Here is an 8,161-nt window from a genome sequence, read left to right as displayed (position 1 = left end):
GTAAACCAATTATAATTTCAGATTTTTTAAACTCTCAAATTTCAGTATTGGCCTTAAAAATGTAAATGTAAACAAATGTATTACTGGGCTACTGTTTTGTAATATTTTGTATAATTTTTTGGGAGAGGGGTGTCGGTGTGGATTTGCTGTGGCTGGAAGCTTTGGACATGAGTTAGACAGCCTCTCTTCATTTCAACATGCCCTCATACCTTAACGACAAAATAGGTCAATTGTTAAAGATTGTTAAGCGTTTGCAAGTACTAGTACAGCGAGAGGTGGACCTTAAGTTAATTATGTAAGTCACGTGACGTTTAACACGTAGTAAAGTTTGTAAAATGGTCTTAGTTTGGTTCGGTTAGGCAACAAAACTACTTGCGTGGGTTTAGGAAAAAGTCATGGTTTAGGTTAAACCTACGAAGCGTTATTTAACCAAAAACTTTAAATAAGTAAACTTTTTTTGTCAGTTTACTTGACACCTTCATCCACCCCACCATTTCTTTACACGGACTTTATCGCTCTTTATACCATGCCACCTGACTTTTTCCTTTGCCACAATCATACGGCATCTAGAGGTTGCGGCCTAACAATCCACGTAAATATGGGTCTTAATAAGCTGCTGCATAATCGACCCATACGGCCGTTTTCCTGTGTTCAGGTGCAGCGCTTGAGAGTTACAGTTAACCTGCAAAATATCTCTGAAACAGACACAAAATTAGCACAGACAGCATGGGCATCTGTTGCTATATACGAGGGGGGCCTTTAGACATTTGTGCCCAGGTGACAATTGTCACATAATCAGTCTGTGTTTATAACCAACATCTGCCATCACCTGCAGTCATGACATCTAATACATGCCCTTATAGCTGAAATTTTATCTTGTGTGACCTGTGGACAAGTGTATTGTTATTTCACTAATGAATCACGGTTGTAAATGTGTTTAGAGGGAGCTCATGTATGGTAAGCAGATCAGAAACAGCTAGTCCTTGTTCTCTTGGCAACATGGCACAGACAAGCTAGATGTTCGAAATGTACAAATACAGAAAATAGGCAAAACACAGGAGCACAAACAAGTCTAATAATAATCAGTAGCATTGATGCACACAAAGCTGGCTTGTTTTATTCCTTTGCTGTAATTACACACAGACCTCTTACAGAGATACCATGGCTGGACATGTAAGGTCAGAACATCCTGGCAACTTATTAGAGGCTTGTAAACTTTCAAAATAAAAGTATGTGTTAACAATGCGAAATGTCGCAATTTCGTTTGGTTTAGGCAACAAAATTACTTGGTTAGGTTTAGGAAAACATCATAGTTTGGATTAAAAATAACTATGTTACCTATTTACTTAATTAATGTAAGTTTACTGACATAACATACGTAAGTTCAGTAACGATACTTGTGTAACTTACGCAACATACGCAACTTACATAGCCTAAGTAGCCTACGTAACTTAAATAAAAACATTCAGTGTTGACTTTTTGTCTCATAAGGGAAACGAAAACACGTCTCCTGGTTGAAAGTCCAATTTCTGGCCCACTGTCCACCGCAACTACCACCTTACTCGGACTTCTCTGTTAAATATCCTACACAAACCTTTACCGTTCAAAAGTGAGTCTACAAGGCTTTTCCCCAGTGCGTTGAACTATGGGGCTCTCCAATGCATTACAAACTGACGCCAACAGGTCTTGATCATGTGTCTGTATGTGACGACTTGGGATTTTGAGTTGATACAGTGCACATGGTCTCACTTGTCTTGTGAAAGTCATCTGTACTGGTAAGGTTGAGTCAAGCAGTCTGTGTCTCAAGAGCAATACGGGAGCAGTACCTGAGATGTTCTCTAAAGGGTCTAACAAAGCAGCACGGTCAGAGGCACCGCAGCAAACTAAAGGCCTCTGCAGACAACAGCCACACATACTGGACAACATTTAGAACAGCTTCCTGAGCCATGAACAGACATTGCTTTCATTTAAGTGGTGTTGAAGCCATCACCCATTTCGGAGAGGGCACAGCTGGATTCTGCCGGTACAAGTCGGCAATTTTTATAGACCCTAGTGGAATGTAGCCGTTCACATATTTTGAAATTTATGTGCCCAGGTTTTGAGATAGCTGCTTCTGAGATTTCAACTGCCACCCCAATAGAATGAAGTGAAATTAATTTAGGGAAATGTAGCATGAATTACTCCAAAGCACCGTGTGTTTTCAGAAACAATAGCCTGAATAATCTGGATAATCTACAGACGTCCCTGTAAACAATTTTCACTGTACTGTAATACTGTACTTTCTACTGAAGAAAGAGACCCTTTGGAAACTGTTGACAGTGAGGTCTGTGGATTATCCTGAGTAACTGGGACACTGCAGATGAGGTTTTTAAAAGTAATTTTCAAACTTTTTAGCAGCACAAATGAAACTGTATTAACCCTGATTCTACTTGGGTGGCGTATGAAGTTGTGGGAGGTGGGAATTTAAAAACACTGGCACATTCAACTGAAATTACCTGCATGGCCAGACACAACTTGGATTGATTGATAATTTTTGTTTAATCCTAGACAGACTCTTTATTCCAGATGATGCCACTGTCTGAAACAGAAAGGCAGGTGATCGTTCTCAATTTGTTTCTTAGGAAGAAGAGACAGACGGGAACAGTACGGCTAAGATGAACACTCAGGAGGTAGACTTTGTAGATGCTACTGATAGAGAGGGCATGTGCTGTCTGTGTAGACAGATTGTCTACAGAGACTCTGCAGGCCAGTGTCTCTGCAGGGAGTTCATCACAAGCCACAAATGTGTGCAAGAAGAGGGCCATCAAAACGTGTAACAGCAAATGGTTTGCCCTGTTATACCAGGAATACACGGCACACCTTAAAGTCCCACTGAAACACTAATTTAGTCATGACAACTGATTGTAGAGAGTCTGCACTGGTCTGCAGGTTACCATCAAGAGGCAACCAAATATGAGTATATGCCAAACTTTACAGCAGAAATAACAGCCCGTCCTCACCAGAAAAAACGCCATATAGGTCGATTATGGAGCAGCTTATTACAACCCATCTTTACGTTTACTGTTAGGCCGCAACCTCTAGTGGCCATATGACGGTAGCAAAGGAAGAAGTCAGGTGACGCAGTGTAAAGAACGACAAAGTCCATGTAAGGTAGTGGTTGGGGTGGATGGATGTGTCAAGCAAACTCAGGCGACAGAAGTTTTAAGTTAAATAATGTTACGTAGGTGACTTACGATACATCACATGACCTATGTAATGTACTTATTTTAACCCAAACCACAACATTTTCCTAAACCTAACCAAGTAGTAGTGTTGCCTAAACCTAACCAAACCACTATCATTTCACAATGTTAACCATTGTACCAAACATTGTAACAGACTTAAGATCCGGTATGCCTGTCTTTGGACTGGTACTATCCAACGGTTGTATTTGTCATTTTGGGGAACGATGACATATGTTGCTTTCAGGAATATATATATATATATATGTCGTTTTGAGACAAATGACAGCCACCATGAGCACCATGAGCCGCCCACATTGAGCTTCACAATTGCTCTTAGGTGACTATAGGTGACATCACGGATAGGCCTTCTACGTTTTATACAGTCTATGGTTATGATGGGAGATTAAAAACTTAGATTATTAAAAAGACAAATTCACTGTGCTTTGTAGATGTTAATCTCCAAAAGACAGGCATTTAAATGTGCAATGACTTATGTTTCTACATTCACTTTCTTGCATGAGACATAAAAAACAGCTTTTGACACTACTAGAGGTCAGAACTTCCAAAGGGAACCTTTAACATCCTGGATGGTTTCACATTATTCCACTGACTGACAGCTGCTGAAGGTAACATGCCAACAAACTCAGCAATGAGCCAGCAAAGGAAACAAGAAGACTGCAAGCAAATTGTGGATGAGAAAAAGAAAAAAGCTTTACAAATGTTTTATGAGTAAGGAAATGCATTCAACATGTTTGTTAGACCTCAAGGACACACACAATGTGTTTCGTTGAGAAAGAATGAATGTAAACATGACTTTGTTTAAAGCCCCTTAAGGCAAATGGTGATTCGTTATATTGGGCAATATAAATAAAATTGACATAAATTTACTTTACAAGAAAACTCCACAGGGCACCTTGAAGGCTGCTGGATTGAGATCTGATGGAAGGCAGGTCAAGGGTCTATCGGGACTAACTAGAGAATATTTTAAACTCGGTTTAATAATAAAATTGTAAGAAATAACTGAAACAAGACATCAGAAACAGATTTATCACTTCACTATGTCGCACTGGGTCGACATGTATATCAATAAAACACCGAAAACTAAAATCATGAAGAACAATGTAGAAACTGCTTCAACTGACGTAGAGGCTATTGTTTCTGGAAACAAGCATAACGTTTGGTTACAAGATTACAAAGACAGATTTAGAGCTTAAACAATTAGTCAATTAGTTAATTGACAGAAAATCAAACAGCAACAATTTTTAGAATCACTTAATCCTTTAAGTAATTTATCAAGCTAACATGCCAGTTATTCTCTGGTTGCACCTTCTCAAATGTGAGCATTTGCTATTTTTCTGTTTTATATTGTTGTGAATAGAACATATTTAAGTTTTGGCCTGTTGGTCTGACAAAACACGCTGTTTGAAGATATCACATTGGGAAATTGTGATGGGTATGTTTAATTATTTTCTGATGCATTTTTCTGAATACCCAATGATTAATTGATCAATTGAGAAAATACTCATCAGATTTTAAAGTGCAAACATAATATTGGACGCTGGTAAATAATTATCATTGGTTTCTAGTATCACATGCATGTATTGTATGTCAATAAAATTCAGAGCTTGTGGAATAGATCTAGCACATCTTGAATTTTGATCCTGCCCACATAAAAATCTGCCTCGTCTATTAATTCTGGCCCGCTGTGTTGGAGCCAGGATCAGTGAGAATACAAGCTCTGGCTGCCTCTCAAGGTGTGCTATTGTACCCCACATGATAAACAGATGCAGCTGTCATCCCCACATTCTCCAATGCAGCCTTTACTGCCCTTACCTCACTAGCACCTAAGGAAGCTGGAGAGCTACAGTCAAAATGGCTTAAAATGGAAGGATGATGCTGAGGGCAGACAATTTCAGGAGAAGAAGTAGAGGAAACTCAGAATAGGCCTTTCAGACCACACACTGGTAAATTATGGAGAGACGGACGTTTAGAAAGACTTTGAAAACAATCTGGTGCTCACATTAAGGCTTTTCAAATGGTAACAAACACTCACAGCCCACAACTTTAGTGAAAGTGGGATATACATACACATTCAAGCAGAAGTTAGCAGGAGACTGTGAGCTTTAGATATTCAGATTTGAACTCTTAATAGGTGCACTTGCATTTGATGAAGAGACCACAGCAGGCGTACTCTGAGAAACTCTGTTGAGATGTATTTGATACAGCAATTAACTAGTTCAAATACAATGACTTTGCAGTTTAGTCTTTATTCTAAGCTGGACTAATGACCTACCATTAAAAATGGTGACACATCGCTGCAACTGTTCATCACCAGTCCTGTTGTCACTCTCCAGGTGTTATTTTTCTTGACTACATGTCACACACAGCCAGTAATGTATAATGTTTAAACATTTGATGTTTAATATGGTAAAATATGATGTACATTAATGTATTGCCCTCAGCTTTATTTTCTTATGTGTGAGGTGTCAGGCAGCTTTTTTAAAAACACATTGAGCATCCTTACTGTAATATTTACAGTAGGTAACCTAAGATGGTAAAATGCATCGGCCAGTGTCCTGTTTCATGGGAAACGAAATTTAACCCCAAATCACAAGTTTGAAAATGCACACTTGGGCCATGCTATATGTTAAGGAGTCAAGTCAGCTTTTTGAACATGCATGCAAATCCTTCCTCCTCATCATGTTACTTTCGGTGCACGCAGGCGGAAAGACAGACACATGTAGGCGACTCGCCGAGCCTGATTATTAAAGATTATAGTTGGCCTCAGCTCAGTCGCTGCATGTTAGCTAACGTGCCGAGTGATCGGCCCCACAAGCTAAATGTCCCGAGAGGGTTTGACCCGCAACTCAACCGAAACACCAGCAGCTAAGACGTAACGCTTGGTCAGTCTGCAAGGGAGATGTCAGTGGGGAGACTGACGCTGACCGAGATTTTGTTTCGCTAATCCGCAGTCTGCACAGCTACGACGCAAAGCATTACAGAAAGGTTCAGTGAAATTCAGCGAATGTTATTTCAACATGTCGCAAAGACCGACCGTCATAATCATGTTCTGCAAAGAAATAAGGGCAACTGGTTCCATAGTGTAGCGGTTATCACGTCTGCTTTACACGCAGAAGGTCCTGGGTTCGAGCCCCAGTGGAACCAACAAACTTTTTCTGTTCTGAAAACTCGTCCGCCAGTTCCTAATGCTGAATTCATAAAATTAATCGATCGAAATTGACATGAGCGACATCAACAGGGCAAAGTTGATGACGAGATGTCAGAGAGGTAATGTAATTATGTGTCCCTCTCTGCATGTTGTCTTTTTCTCTCTCTCTCTCTCCCTCTGTGTGTGTTCGGTGTGCTTGAGCTTTGCCTCTTAGTGTTTGTGTAGTCTGCCCTCTTCCAGGTCTCCACTGTGAAGAGCAGGTCATGTGGCTAAGGTCCAATCTGTTTGGCAACACCTGAAGTTGTTCGATGTCCAACCGGATCCACATCCTTCATATATGTTTACAATCTATTTATAATTTTGTCATCTTGATTGTCCATGCTAAATTTACAATATTGGTCTATCTGTATACAATTAATGCATGTCTGTCCATTCTGGGAGAGGGATCCCTCTTTTGTTGCTCTTCCTGAGGTTTCTTCCATTTCCTCCCACGTAAAATGGTTCTTATGAAAATCGAGGGTCTGAGGCAAATTTGTGATATTGGGATGAATACATAAAAATTGACTCAGTGTCTAATGTTTTGCCATTTACAAACACAAAGGAGGCAGAATATTAGAAACACATTTCAATATAATGCAGTCTAGTACAACACCACCATTAACGACGACCTCTGTAAATAAACGTTAAGTAAAACTCTCTGACAGTGTCAACAAAAACTGAATATTATAATCTTCCTAAATATACAATATAGATCCATTGTATTGTATTGCTTAATATTCACAGGTGTACCTACTGTAATGGAGTAGCCAGGGACTGTAGCCTATATTATTTTGTGATTTGAGTGAAATAACGCATTGACTGACTTTTGTTGACCACTTGTCATGTCAATGTACAGTATTTACAACAAAGAATCGATTTATGGCATTTTATATACAAAACATGTTACATACAGCAGTAGTTTTTTATATGTTGTATGCATCCATAATTATTCATATAAATTGTATGCCATGTCTAATCCTTACAAGGTTGTTTTATATAAGAGCATACGGCCAGTTTGCCTTTTGTTTCGTGGCCTGTCCCTAATACTCAGCCTACTCCTAAACAATATATTGTTTTTTCCATAAATTAGTAGAGCTGCAATGATTAGATTAATCGATTAGTCTACAACTATTTTGATAATCGATCAATAATTTTAGTAGGTAAGTTGAGCTTATTATTTATGAAGCACTTTTAAAAACTGGGTTACATATTGCTTCTAGGTTAAAAATAGAATATAAAAGTATCGTCTTAAATAAATACAACAAACATAAGCAAAAAAAATAAGAACAAATCAGGGCAAGAAAGCGTCAAACCTTGGGCTGTGGTAAATTATAAACGCCATTTTTTGACATTTTATAGCTATTAATCGATAAATTGAGAGTTGCAGCCCTAATAATTAGCCTTACCACATCAACTGTACACAAAAGGAAAATCTGCCAACTATTGCTGCTGTTTGCGTTCTTCAAGCGACTGGTGTTTTTGGAGTTTACATTAACAATGAATGGTATCCTTAAAATATTTAGTATGTTGATGTTTTATGTAGTTGGTGAATTGAAAATAACAAACAAGATAAACCTTTTTTTAGGAGCTATACAAGGGTAACTATAGGTAAATATAATCATGTGGCATGGAACAAAACCTTAAACTTCTCCAACTTGCTGGTAAGCCCAAATCCATCATTTATATCACTTGAATATTAAGGTATATTGATTCTGCAAATATACCCCTA

The 8,161-nt window shown here is 38.7% G+C and overlaps 1 non-coding gene across 1 annotated transcript; it reads left to right on the top strand.

The window, feature by feature from the left end:
- Positions 1-6,316: 6,316 nt before the first annotated feature.
- On the top strand, positions 6,317-6,389 carry trnav-uac. Its single transcript has one exon. It is a non-coding gene; the product is annotated as a tRNA-Val (tRNA).
- Positions 6,390-8,161: the final 1,772 nt, after the last annotated feature.

Source organism: Micropterus salmoides, unplaced genomic scaffold (genome assembly GCF_014851395.1).
Source record: "Micropterus salmoides isolate LMB-PRFRI ecotype aquatic unplaced genomic scaffold, ASM1485139v1 Ms_hic_scaffold_5, whole genome shotgun sequence".
Lineage (NCBI taxonomy): Eukaryota > Metazoa > Chordata > Actinopteri > Centrarchiformes > Centrarchidae > Micropterus > Micropterus salmoides.
Note: the sequence above shows the minus strand (reverse complement) of the source record. Positions and strands in the feature narration are given on the sequence as shown.